This window comes from Triticum dicoccoides, chromosome 4A, assembly GCF_002162155.2.
Source record: "Triticum dicoccoides isolate Atlit2015 ecotype Zavitan chromosome 4A, WEW_v2.0, whole genome shotgun sequence".
NCBI lineage: Eukaryota > Viridiplantae > Streptophyta > Magnoliopsida > Poales > Poaceae > Triticum > Triticum dicoccoides.
This window is the reverse complement of record NC_041386.1, coordinates 181416277-181430440: the sequence shown is the minus strand read 5'-3', so window position 1 is coordinate 181430440 and position 14164 is coordinate 181416277. Positions and strand designations below refer to the sequence as shown.

Sequence of the window (14164 nt, the reverse complement as noted above, 5' to 3'; positions counted from 1 at the left end):
CCTCTCGAACAGGAAGTCATTTTTTGCTGGAGCATAACCTAAATAGCACAGTGAAACAATTATTAATTAGGGCAAACATAAAAATGGCTGACAGTACTAAATATCATCAGTGATTTTAATTTCTAATCAAGTTGGTGTGGAAAATTCACATGTTCCTGAATTTTTTGCAGCACAAATGTGAAGGCCTGGCTTATTAGGGATGATAGACTACTCATATCAATAAGGAATTCCTTCTTTTCCGGGAGCCCATTCGGACAGAACTCCAAAGTTAAGCGTGCTCAGCTTGGAGTAGTGTCAGGATGGGTGACCGACCGGGAAGTTGCTCTCGGGTGCGCACGAGTGAGGACAAAGTGCGCAGAAAAGACAAGTATTGATCTGTGGGGCCAGTCTAGATCCTGCCAGGAGTAACGACCACCGGCGGGTGTGTCCGGGGCGTTACAACAAAGTACAGATTTATTTGAAATTATTTTATGGCTGGTAAAATTTGCGCCCCTTCAGTGCAGGATGGACTCAGTCATGAATGAGTAATGTTTTCTTGCTTTAACACAATTAAATCAGAACTTGAAGCACATGGTATGCAAAGCTTTCAAAATAATTGATAAGAACTGGAAGGGTTATCAATTTTTGAAGGCAAGGCAATAAAGAATATAGCAAGCATTACTTTCACTATGTTGTACCAGTACAACAGTTGGCCTAGAGCATAAGAAAGTTCAAGTAGCTTCATTATAAACAATCTTATGGGTTGCCAAAGTACAGTGTCAATCTTTCTTATGCACTCATATGCTCATCCATATTCTAAAATAGCGAGAAGCCTGAATCATACCAAGAACTTTGGTTGTCAACTTCACTGGCCGCATCTCTTCTCCAAATCTGCAAAAGGAAAATTCAGTAGCAGTATCTCATATTATCTATGAGGAACTTGCTTTAGTTACCTTTTGATTCCTTCAGGAGGTGCTAGGAGCCATTCCGCTGTAATTTCACAAAGTTAATACATAAGTTTCTTCCCCACAGGATAATGTGGTTAATTGTACATGGTCGACATAATTCACGTTTCTACTAACCTATATCCTCAGCATTAGAGATAGTTGCAGAAACTGCTATGAATCGAACATTTGCCAATGGAGCAGATTTCATGTTGCCAAGTCGAGAAAGCATTTTTATTCTACTGACCACCGCTTCCAAGGCAGCTCCACGTGGATCATTGAGAAGATGAACTTCATCAATAAGGACCAGAGCAATATCACTGAAGAAACCCAATCCTCCATCCCTTACTCCATGACGGCTCATAGAATCGAACTTCTGCATGCAAATGTTGGTTAAAAGAAATAGGGAAATAGTTTGCAGAAGCAGAGGTTTATTTAGATCATAATAAGAAGCAAAACAAGTAGTGACATATACCTCAGGAGTGGTGAGGATCAAATCAGAATCATGTATGGCCTTCTTGTTAAAGAATTCACTATCACCAGTCATCTCCAAGCAATTTATCCCCAACGAGCCCAGCTTCACTTTCCAGTCGCGCATCTTCTCCTGCACCAACGCCTTCATGGGAGCGATATAGATCTAACCGCGCAACCCCAGTGAAGCACGGAGTGGAAATTACGATTAGTGTCCTAGCTAGACTCCCGATCTTAGCCCCAACGTTGTTTGAGAAAAGCTAGTCAGCACGTACTGTTTTCAGAGTTCCTTTTAGCAGATTGAACCACCAGTCCGTTGTGAGGAACCTCGAGAGGAGCCTCAGAATGCAAAGCTCAAACAGTACGGTCTTGCCACTCCCAGTAGGCGCAGAGACAACCATGTTTACATCCGAGAGGAAGCACACAGGGAAGCACTCGCTCTGCAAGGAGTTGAAGTACCTGCAGAGAAGACACAACGGAAGGAACTATGAATATCATCCCAACTCCATCATGCCACAGAGCAGTCCAAATTCCACCCCGCAGTGATGCCCAATTTTCCGCCATGACGAAGCTATTAGCCTACCAGTTTAGCCTCATACCCCACGAGGCTACTCAAAATCTCAAGCCACTGAATACTATCCGTGCGCGATCGTGCAGCCAAACGGAATGTTGCAGATGGACAATGTATATAGAAACAAAAAGACAACCACGGAGTTAGATGGGCGTATGCATCGCCACGCACGAACCTGAACCCAAACACGGGGCGGAACGGCGGGGGCAGGTCGGAGACACAGCGCAGCGCGTACGAGTCGCCGAGAGGCCCCATGGCGGCCATCGTCAACCTCCTGCAGAAACCGAGCGATCGGAGGTGAGGAATCCGGCACGAGGAGTATCGTCGAGCACTTGGCGCGCGCCACGATGGGAGCCGAATCGCCTTAGGATTTCCCGGCCGGATCGAGCGGCACGAGCGAGGTAGGAGACGAGAAGGGGAGGAGGAGACTTACCAGATGGTGGAAGTGGAGGTGGAAGTGGAATTCAGGTGCTGGGTTCGACGGGAGCGAGAGCGGAGTGGCTGCTTCGCGAACGGAAGGAGATGGCGACCGAAGAGAGGAGGGCGGGGAAGCCAGGGGTATGCAGATGCTTGCGGTGGTGTCTCGAGAAGGAGAGGCCCCAGCCGTTGTGATTCAAAGTTTTAAACTGTGTCGTGGATTTGTGTTCGCCGAATGCCGGAATCCCGGTGTTCACGGCCTCACAAGGAGCAGCAAGTACCGGATCATTCATTTTTATTATTTTGGTTTAAGTTTTTTTTTAACATAGTATAAACACGGACGCTCATACACTCGTCCCTATAAATACTCTATGACAGCATCTACAACCATCAACCGAGCCCTCAAAACCGCCCTAAATGTCCGGGCGGGCTGCCCTACACACAACATCCAACCGCGAACATCCGAGCTATAAGGTGACCCCATATGGGCTGGATATGGCGAGGCCCGGACACGTCCAAGGACTGCCGCCACGTCGGATCGATATTTATTGCATCATGTTTTTATATCAATATTTATTGCATTATGGACTGTTATTACACATTATATCACAATCCTTATGTTTTTTTTTCTTATTTTATAAGGTTTACATGAAGAGAGAGAATGCCTGCAGCTGAAATTCTGGACTGAAAAAGAAGCAAATATTAGAGACATATTCTGCACAACTCCAAAAGTCGTGAAACTTCACGGAGAATATTTTTTGGAATGTATAAAAAATATTGGGCGAAGAAAGCACTAGAGGAGGGCCACCTGCCAGCCACAAGGATGGAGGGCGCGACCCCGTCCTTGTGGGCCCCCTGGCAGGCCCCCGACGCCCATCTTCTGCTATATGGTGTGTTTTGACCTAAAAAATCAGAAAAAACTTGGGCAGAACTAATCTAGGGCTCTGGCGAAGCTGTTCTGCCGGGGAAACTTCCCTTCGGGAGGGGGAAATCGAAGCCATCATTATCACCAACGATCCTTTCATCAAGAGGGGGTCAATCTCCATCAACATCTTCACCAGCACCATCTCCTCTCAAACTGTAGTTCACCTCTTGTATCCGATTTCTGTCTCAAAACCTCAGATTGATACCTGTGGGTTGCTAGTAGTGTTGATCACTCCTTGTAGTTGATGCTAGTTGGTTTATCCGGTGGAAGATCATATTTTCATATCTTTAATGATAATTAATACTCCTCTGATCTTGATCATGAATATGCTTTCTGAATAGTTACGTTTGTTTCTGGGGATATGGGAGAAGTCTTGTTATAAGTAATAATGTGAATTTGGTATTTGTTCGATATTTTGATGAGATGTATGTTGTCTCTCCTCTAGTGCTTTTATGTGAACGTGGACTACATGACACTTCACCATCATTTGGGCCTAGGAGAAGGCATTGGTAAGTAATAAGTAAATGATGGGTTGCAAGAGTGACAAAAGCTTAAACCCAAGTTTATGCGTTGCTTCATAAGGGGCTGATTTGGATCCATATGTTTCATGCTATGGTTAGATTTACTTTAATTTTTCTTTCGTAGTTGCGGATGCTTGCGAGAGGGGTTAATCATAAGTGGGAGGCTTGTCCAAGGAATGGCAGCACACATCACCGGTCCACCCACATATTAAATTATCATAGTAACGAACGTGAATCATATGAGCATGATGAAAACTAGCTTGACAGTAATTCCCATGTGTCCTCGGGAGCGCTTTGGATGTGTTTAGACAAATCTAAGATAAGAATTTTGGGACGAAGGGAGTATAAGAGTTCGTCCAGGCTTGTCCTTTGCTACAAAAAGGATTGGGCCACCTTGCTGCACCTTAGTTACTATTGTTACTTGTTACCCGTTACGAATTATCTTATCACACAACCATTTGTTATCGATAATTTTAGTGCTTGCAGAGAATACCATGCTGAAAACTGCTTGTTATTTCCTTCTGCTCCTTGTTGGGTTCGACACTCTTACTTATCGAAAGGACTACGACACTCCCTATACTTGTAGGTCATCAAGACTGTTTTCTGGCGCCATTGTCAGGGAGTGAAGCGCCTTTGGTAAGTGGAATTTGGTAAGGAAACATTTATATAGTGTGCTGAAATTTACTGTCACTTGTTACTATGGAAAATAATCCTTTGAGGGGCTTGTTCGGGGTATCTTCACCTCGACCGGAAGAGCAAAGAGTTGCTCCTCAACCTACTACACCTACTGATAATATTTATTATGAAATTCTTTTGGGTGTGATAGAGAAAATGCTAGCTAATCCTTATGCATGAGATGGAACATTACATCCTGATATGCACCTAATCTATGTGGATGAAAATTGTGGATTATTTAAGCTTGCAAGTATGTCTGAGAATGTTGTCAAGAAAAATGTCTTCCCTTTATCTTTGAAGGGAAAGACATTGACATGGTATAGGCTATGTGATGATATTGGATATTGGAACTAGAACCGATTGAAATTGAAATTTCATCAGAAGTTTTATCCTATACATCTGGTTCATCGTAATCGGAATTATATATATAAATTTAGGCCTCGTGAAGGAGAAAGTATCGCTCAAGCTTGAGGAAGGCTTAAGTCAATGTTATATTTGTGACGCCCCCGATTTGACCGTACACTAATCATGCACACAAATGTGTACGACCAAGATCAAGAACTCACGGGAAGATATCACAACACAACTCTAGACACAAATTAAAATAATACAAGCTTTATATTACAAGCCAGAGGCCTCGAGGGCTCGAATACAAGAGCTCAATCATAGACGAGTCAGCGGAAGCAACAATATCTGAGTACAGACATAAGATAAACAAGTATGCCTTAAGAAGGCTAGCATAAACAAGGATACGGATCGAAAGAGGCGCAGGCCTCCTGCCTGGGATAATCCTAAACTACTCCTGATCGTCGTCAGCAGGCAGCACGTAGTAGTAGGCACCTCCGGTGTAGTAGGAGTCGTCGTCGAAGGTGGCGTCTGGCTCCTGGGCTCCAACATCTGGTTGCGACAACCAGGTAGAAGGGATAGGGGGAAAAGAGGGAGAAAGCAACCGTGAGTACTCATCCAAAGTACTCGCAAGCAAGGAGCTATACTACATATGTATGCATTGGTATCAACTGGAATAAGGCTATTATACGTGGACTGAACTGCAGAAAGCCGGGATAAGGGGGGATAGCTAGTCCTTTCGAAGACTACGCTTCTGGCAGCCTCCGTCTTGCAGCATGTAGAAGAGAGTAGACTGAAGTCCTCCAAGTATCATCACATAGCATAATCCTACCCGGCGATCCTCTCCTTGTCGCCCTGTTAGAGAGCGATCACCGGTTGTATCTGGCACTTGGAAGGGTGTGTGTTATTAAGTATCCGGTTCTAGTTGTCATAAGGTCAAGGTATAACTCCAAGTCGTCCTGTTACTGAAGATCACGGCTATTCGAATAGATTAACTTCCCTGCAGGGGTGCACCACATATTCCAACACGCTCGACCCCATTTGGCCGGACACACTTTCCTGGGTCATGCCCGGCCTCGGAAGATCAACACGTCGCAGCCCTACCTAGGCACAACAAAGAGGTCAGCACGCCGGTCTAAATTCTATGGCGCAGGGGTCTGGGCCCATCGCCCATTGCACACCTGCATGTTGCGTACGCGGCCGGAAGCAGAACTAGCCCCCTTAATACAAGAGCAGGCTTACGGTCCAATCCGGCGCGCGCCACTCAGTCGCTGACGTCGCGAAGGCTTCGGCTGATACCACGACGTCGAGTGCCCATAACTGTCCCCGCGTAGATGGTTAGTGCGTATAGGTCAATAGCCAGACTTAGATCAAATACCAAGATCTCGTTAAACGTGTTAAGTATCCGCGAACACCGACCAGGGCCAGGCCCACCTCTCTTCTAGGTGGTCTCAACCTGCCCTGTCGCTCCGCCACAAAGTAACAGTCGGGGGCCGTCGGGAACCCAGGCCCACCTCTACCGGGATGGAGCCACCTGCCCCTTCAGCCCCCAACTCCGAACAGTACCACAGGTAATGTAACTGTGTAAAGTATATAGTATATGTCCGTGATCACCTCCCGAAGTGATCACGGCCCAGTAGTATAGCATGGCAGACAGGCAAGAGTGTAGGGACACTGATGGAACACTAGCATCCTATGCTAAGCAGTAGGATAGCAGGTAATGGTAACAATAGTAGTAGCAAGGACAGGCTATGCATCAGGATAGGAATAACGGAAAGCAGCAACATGCTACACTACTCTAATGCAAGCAGTATAGAGAAGAGTAGGCGATATCTGGTGATCAAAGGGGGGCTTGCCTGGTTGCGCTCTGGCAAGAAGGAGGGGTCATCTTCGATGTAGTCGAACACACGGGCATCGACAGTGGTCTCGAAGTCTACCGGAAAGGAGTAATGGAGAGGGAACACAATAAATAACAGAGCAATCAAATGTAACACAAAGCAAGATGCGGCAATACGTTGTGCTAGGGGTGACCTAACGGAGGGATAGGCGATACCAGCGAAGGGGGGAAACATCCGGGGAAGTATTCCGATTGTTTTGCGTTTTCGATAGATGAACCGGAGAGGGAAAGTTGCGTGTTCGCTATGATAGGGACGTGTGACGGACGAACGGATTGCGTATTCGGATTCGTCTCGTCTTTCTGAGCAACTTTCATGTAGAAAACATTTTCATCCGAGTTATGAATTATTTTCTACGAATTTCCAAAGTTTAAAGGGTTTTTTAATTTATTTAATTCGAATATAAACAGTGAAATGTTTTTTTAACTCAGGGCTAGTCACACTCAATGACAGGTGGGGTCAAGAAACTGGGTTGACTCAGTCAACACCTTTACTAGTCAACCAATGAACAGCGCATTAGGCCCTACTTGTCATTGGCACAAACTATTGATTAGGCTTTTTAAACAAAAGGGGCCACATGTCATCTATACATAGACTATTCTAGTCATTAATTAACACCTAGTAGTACTAATCTAAGCAAGGACCGGCCACTACTCCGGCCATGTGCACGACGCACACACAGCACACACAAGTTAGTAGGCTAGGAATTATTAACATAAGATGTCATTTTGTGATTTTTGTAGGATTTAATTCAGGCGACTTTTGAATTTGGTCCAATGGAAACAATTGAACCCTGTCAAGTGTACTACACACCCCTATAAATATTTCTCATAATAAAATTTGTTTTGCTGTTGTTTTGCAACTACACAAAGGGCTAATCAGTGTTACAGCAGCAGAGCTAGCCAGCGCTACAGTAACATTCAGCAGCTACAGTAGTATTAAGCAAAGCAGCAGCGACAGGAGCTCGACGACGCGAGCGGGGCGCAGCGACCGGCCGAAACTTGGGCAGCGCGGGCGCGGGGCAGGCGCGGGACTCGGCCAAGAGCGGCTGGGCACGCACGTGCGTGGCCCGGTGAGCAGCAATACGCAGCAGCAGACATGCGACGGTCTCGGGCGAGCTCGAGGTTGAGTGCAGGGGAGCATGGCAAGGTAAGTTGGGGCGGAGTTGGCCTCCTGGGAGTGTGCCGAGCACATCTACGTGCTCGGTTGAGCCGAATAGCGGCGACGACGGGCACGGCCGCGGAGGCGAGCTCCGGACACGGCGAGCAGCTAGGCTACGGGCGCGGAAAAGATGCGCGAAGAGAGGGGAAGAAGCGGCGCTCACCGGGTGGCTCAAGGTGGCCGGCGAAAGATTAGGAGCGCAGAGGCGAGGTGGATCAACGCGGTTGCAACGGCGACGGAAGGGCGCGAGGCGATGGAGGAGTTGTGCTGCTCCCTGTGACGAAGTAGAGCGCCACGGTGAAGGAGTCGAGGTCGCCGGAGCTCCTGAACCGGTCGCGGTGATGGGTGGACGCCGGTGGCCGCGTCAGTGGCAGCGGCGCGTCGACGAGAGACGGATCTGGAGGAGGGAAGAGGCGGAGAGAGCGAGGGGAGTGACGAGCGAGTGGGGGATGGGATCGCGTGGCGCCCTTATCCCCTCCCGGCGTCGGCGTGGCAGCGCGGGGAGGTGCGCCCGGTCCGACGGGAACGAACGGGAGCGCCCCGGTCGGCTGTACAGGGGAAGGAGGCGACGGACGGAGTTAGGTGGGCTGGCTGGGTGGGAGTGGGCCGAGGCCCAGGAGGAGCCATGGGGTTGTGGCCTTTTTTTATATGTTTTGTTTTCTTTTTATAGTTTCTGTTTTTCATTAAGTTTCCTTTTATTTACTTATTTTTAGTTTTATAAAATATAAACCTAGCCCCAAAATTAGTATTATTATTTTGGATACTGCCATAATTAATTTGGCACAATAAGAAAATAGGTTTGTATTTGTTTAATATTTAATGGCTTTTAATAATTGTTTTAGTCACTGTTTTAGTTATTTTAATGGATTTAAACATTTTATAAAAGTGTGGTTTCTTCACCACAATTACTTTTGCATTATTTGGCACAACTCGAACATTTTAGTTTTAAAGTTTAAAAGTTTTTGTTATTTGACTTTATTTTAAATTTGAATCATTTTTGAACCATCGCGAGATTAGGAACAGTAACCGCGGTGACGTGGCATCATTAACAGAGGTTTACAGTAGCTTAATTATCCGGACGTCACAATTCTCCTCCACTACAAGAAATCTCGTCCCGAGATTTAAGAAGTGGTGTAAGGGGGAAAGGTCTGGTTACAAAATCCTAACGTATCTTTTCGGTCTTGGTTGATCTTCTCAAAGTGGTCGATCCATAGCGCTGATGTCTTCATTTCTCTGCTTTAGGTCATCATGATGAAGTTGTCGTCCTTCCTTTAGTATCTTCACCGTACTTACGAAAGGGTAAGAAGGGAAAACTCTATATGGATGGATTCTAACAAGATCGAGCATCAGACGGTTAACTCAGGGAAGAAGCATAAGTGTATCTCGAATTGAAACTTAAGAAGATATCAAGAGCAAAGTAAGAAGGTACCATGAGAAGTTTCAAACGGATAGGCAATCGTTCTATGCCTAATCAGAAGGTGTAAGGGTTTCAGGGCAACGAGAATAGGTATTGCGCCTGATACCAGAATAGATTACTGGGAAAGTGGCCCCGTGAATTACATACGAAGTCAAGCGCGAGGAATTACTTTGGGGACAGTGGGTGTACAGGAGAATCAGGTTTCAATCCTAGGACCTGTGGGTTATGGGCCCACATGTGGGTTAAAAGTAGGAAGGCGGTGACGATTTGCACGATCATGTAAGCAAGGCATGTCAGAGGATAGCCCGTCATCTATGTCGGCAACAACATCGATACCAAGGGCGAGGGACAAAGAGAACCATTTTCCTGCTCGTTGAACGAGGCGGACCAATAGGCAAAGTTCTCGTCCACCGGTGGTCGCCGAAATGTCATCAACAATGGTAACAGGGTCTTGCTGACAGAGTTGTACACCGAGGTGTTTACATAAGCAGTAGAATAATACTGCTTAAATTATATAGACCTCAAGAAAGGTTAAACCAAACAATGGAAAGGACATATGATTATCAGATTAATCCGGCGATGGAAAGGAAAATTGTGTTTTAGTCATATAATTCAGGGATATATCCTTCCCAAGGACAAGCAGAGCATGGTATCCGTGGCAGGATATCATGTAGAAAACCCTTTTGGTAAGGGGAGAGAAATTTCATGACACTACGCATACAACGGTGTTTAGATAATTTAGCAAGAAACATTTAGCATTGGCTTCAAATGTTCTTGTTGAAATTCGAAGTACCACAGACATGCTTCGAGATAGCCTTGACATGGTCATCAGGTAAAGATCAGGCTATGGATACACAAAGGATCCATCAGGAACAACTTATAGAATAAGTCTTACAATTTCCTCATGGAAGAATGGATAACCTTACTAAAATGGAAACTATAACAGCAGGTCATCCGGCCAGGTGTGCTGGGCATGCCATCACCTTACCGGGTCATAATAGACCAGTGCTATAACTCTTGGGAAAATGTTCCAACCATCATATCTGACCGAGATTCAGATTCGATTAGCGTCAGGATGCTTGAGAAGAAAAGGTGCAACACCAACTGACAAGATGACAATGTAAGATTCTCGGGAAATGACTATGGAAGTGAGTTCCGAGACAAGGGTTCATCATCATTAAACCAAGGAGAGGATGAGGGGGGTGGCTGATAGACTCAGCGACCATTCATCGAGAATTCCAAAAAGATGAATTTCCACAATCATGTGAACAAAGAGATAACACTTGTCAGATCAAATGATATAATGAGGTATGCTCGAGGAAAACATACCAAGTTAAACATTGGTTGAAAGGTGCACCCAAAATATGGACTTAGGTAGCATGACCAATGTTAGAATGGTGATTCGATAATCAATGGTCTAAGAATGAAATATCGACCATTAACTTCAAACAATAGGGTTTCTAGAAGTTTTGAATTCACACATCATAGTCCAGTTGTCGGTATTCCGGTTAGAAACAACAGGGAGGGACTAAGGAATGAACGGAGATGGCGAGAAGTAATAATATATCAAGAATTCTCAAGAGGTGGAGAAATTCTCACGACATTCTTAACATAACAGATGTTAATACTTCAAGGTAAAGAAGGACAATTGCTGGATAGCATGGATCTCAAGGGACAACACGAAACATGAACAAGTTTGTGTTGAACGGAAGGCAATAAGGTGGTCGATGATAACACAAATCATCGATTGGCAAGGATGGTATTTCCCATCATGAATTCGATTGATATCCTGGAAGAGTTCAGAAGGTTAATGATGATCGCGACACAATTGTCGATAGATTTCATGAAGGTGTAATCGATCAATGATGACTTCAAGTCAAAAGAATGATAAGCGGAAGGTTATTGGAACCATGGTTACGACACAAACTCGAAATCAAGCTTGCGGTTCAATTCGAAATGATATGAAGAGGAAAATCGACGTAAGCTTAGCTCATCGTCGAGAATTGTGCTCCATGAAAAAGGACTAGGTAGCACAATTAAAATTTAGCATGATAATGATATAGCCGATCGGGCTAGGAATGACTTGAAGGGTTATTAAACTCATAAGCAACGAAAATTACTTAGAGTTAATGAATCGGATTTCAGACTCGATTCACTATCGGTGTCCCTGAGTGCCTAACAACTCAGAACCCAGGGAAAAATTGAAATCAGTGAGAAATAATACTTGAAGAAGAACTCACAAGAAGTAATATGGTTCTGTGATTTTATCAAGATACCATGGGGTAATACTCGAAGGTAGAACATAATAGAGGTTGCAGGGGTGCATTGATCTGCAGAAGACAAGTGCTTTAACTAGTCCGAGAAATGGAATCAAGGAGAAAATATGATCGGAAGCACGATTGCAAAGGACCAATTCATAGATATCAAATGATATTAAATCAAGGAAATAGTTATTATTACAAGAGGCTTCCATGATAGGATCTACATCATGTCCATGGGCATGAACACAAAGGTTCAAGGTCGACTCCCATTTCCTCAATGCATAACCTTCCATTCACCTCTCGCTTTTCGAAAATGACATTAGTTGTTGATAGTTTTACCTGGTGCAATACCAGATAAGTATGACATGTGAAATTTTTCAGGATCACATAGATTAAGGAAGGCATAGGTTCAACCCATCGAGGCATCATAGAAACATATACCACAAGCTTCAGGAGCGAATAACTCAAGCTCGGGACCAGGGCATGGTTGACAAAAGCAGGGGATACAATTTTACCAAAGGCATTATGTATCCGAGGAAAGCCCCACAAGTTTATTGAATATGAAGGACGTTGTCGGACAAAATCCAATAAGGGATCTGGTGGTCCACAAAGGATCTGATGTGAGTATCGGCACACAACCAGAGGAAGAATCAATGCAAAGACATTGGAATACAGAAACAACTGACTAACTCAAAGCTCAAATGCAAAGAAATTATGAATTCCAAGACAAAGGATAAGAAGCAATGCTCTGATTAGGGATGATAAGTTTAATAGCCTTAGGGTATATTCGATGGCAATTTGATTGGTCGAGATCCAGCTCATGCTTAAAATGGCGTCTGAGCCGGAAGAATGAATTCTAGGATCTAGTTGAGGATTGCGAGAATTCACACTTATTGAATCAACGGGCTCAAAATGATAGTGGCAAAGGATGCCAATAAGATTACTATACTTATGGGATTAACCATAACACAAGCAAGCAAGAATTTCAAGAGCAATAAGCTGTTGAGGATTTTTGAAAGATCGAATAGCATTTCAAAGACCTTTGTGAAATACATAAATCAACTGCGATGAGCGGATACTCGCTAAGTGCGAGAAAATTATCTGTAAGGGTATTCAGGTGGCAAAGAACTGCAAGGCAGTAGGCACAAAGTATTCTTGAAACCATAGAGAAAACTTCGGGGGTGTCTTATAATAACAAGATCAACAGGGAACGATTATAAATGGAAAGTGTACATGATTATCCATAGGGGTTTATCAATGAAAGTGAATTGCAAAAGCGATGGGCACAAGGGTCTTGAGAGAACATCTAAGAGTATCTTCGGAATCTTCTGATGCAGCATGCGATCATCTATAATAAGGGGCTCTCCGGAAGGAGTAGTTACGAGAACCTAGAGTCAGATTTAGTAAAACCATTTAACCCGAATAGAAGAGAGATCAGAGTCCCAGAGTATAGATCGAGGAGTAAAAGATCCTAATACCATCCGAATGGCGACGTGGACCCGTAAGGCACACAACCATGTTAGTAAAAATTTTGCAATGTCTAGACTCGACTTCGGCCAAGGAGTGTGGAAGGGGGATTCCTACAGGAAGTCGGCTTTGATACCAACTTGTGACGCCCCCGATTTGACCGTACACTAATCATGCATGCAAATGTGAACAACCAAGATCAGGAACTCACAGGAAGATATCACAACACAACTCTAGACACAAATTAAAATAATACAAGCTTTATATTACAAGCCAGGGGCCTCGAGGGCTCGAATACAAGAGCTCAATCATAGACGAGTCAGCGGAAGCAACAATATCTGAGTACAGACATAAGATAAACAAGTATGCCTTAAGAAGGCTAGCATAAACAGGGATACAGATCGAAAGAGGCGCAGGCCTCCTGCCTGGGATCCTCCTAAACTACTCCTGGTCGTCGTCAGCGGGCAGCACGTAGTAGTAGGCACCTCCGGTGTAGTAGGAGTCGTCGTCGAAGGTGGCGTCTGGCTCCTAGGCTCCAACATCTGGTTGCGACAACCAGGTAGAAGGGATAGGGGGAAAAGAGGGAGAAAGCAACCATGAGTACTCATCCAAAGTACTCACAAGCAAGGAGCTATACTACATATGTATGCATTGGTATCAACTGGAATAAGGCTATTATACGTGGACTGAACTGCAGAAAGCCGAGATAAGGGGGGATAGCTAGTCCTTTCAAAGACTACGCTTCTGGCAGCCTTCGTCTTGCAGCATGTAGAAGAGAGTAGACTGAAGTCCTCCAAGTATCATCACATAGCATAATCCTACCCGGCGATCCTCTCCTCGTCGCCCTGTTAGAGAGAGATCACCGGTTGTATCTGACACTTGGAAGGGTGTGTGTTATTAAGTATCTGGTTCTAGTTGTCATAAGGTCAAGGTACAACTCCAAGTCGTCCTGTTACCGAAGATCACGGCTATTCGAATAGATTAACTTCCCTGCATGGGTGCACCACATATCCCAACACGCTCGATCCCATTTAGCCGGACACACTTTCCTGGGTCATGCCCGGCCTCGGAAGATCAACACGCTGCAGCCCTACCTAGGCACAACAGAGAGGTCA

The 14164-nt window shown here is 44.9% G+C and overlaps 1 pseudogene; it reads right to left on the bottom strand.

Moving 5' to 3' along the window:
• The window catches only part of LOC119285600, a 9282-nt pseudogene extending 6746 nt beyond the window's left edge, over positions 1-2536 (bottom strand).
• Between the last annotated feature and the right edge of the window lie 11628 nt (positions 2537-14164).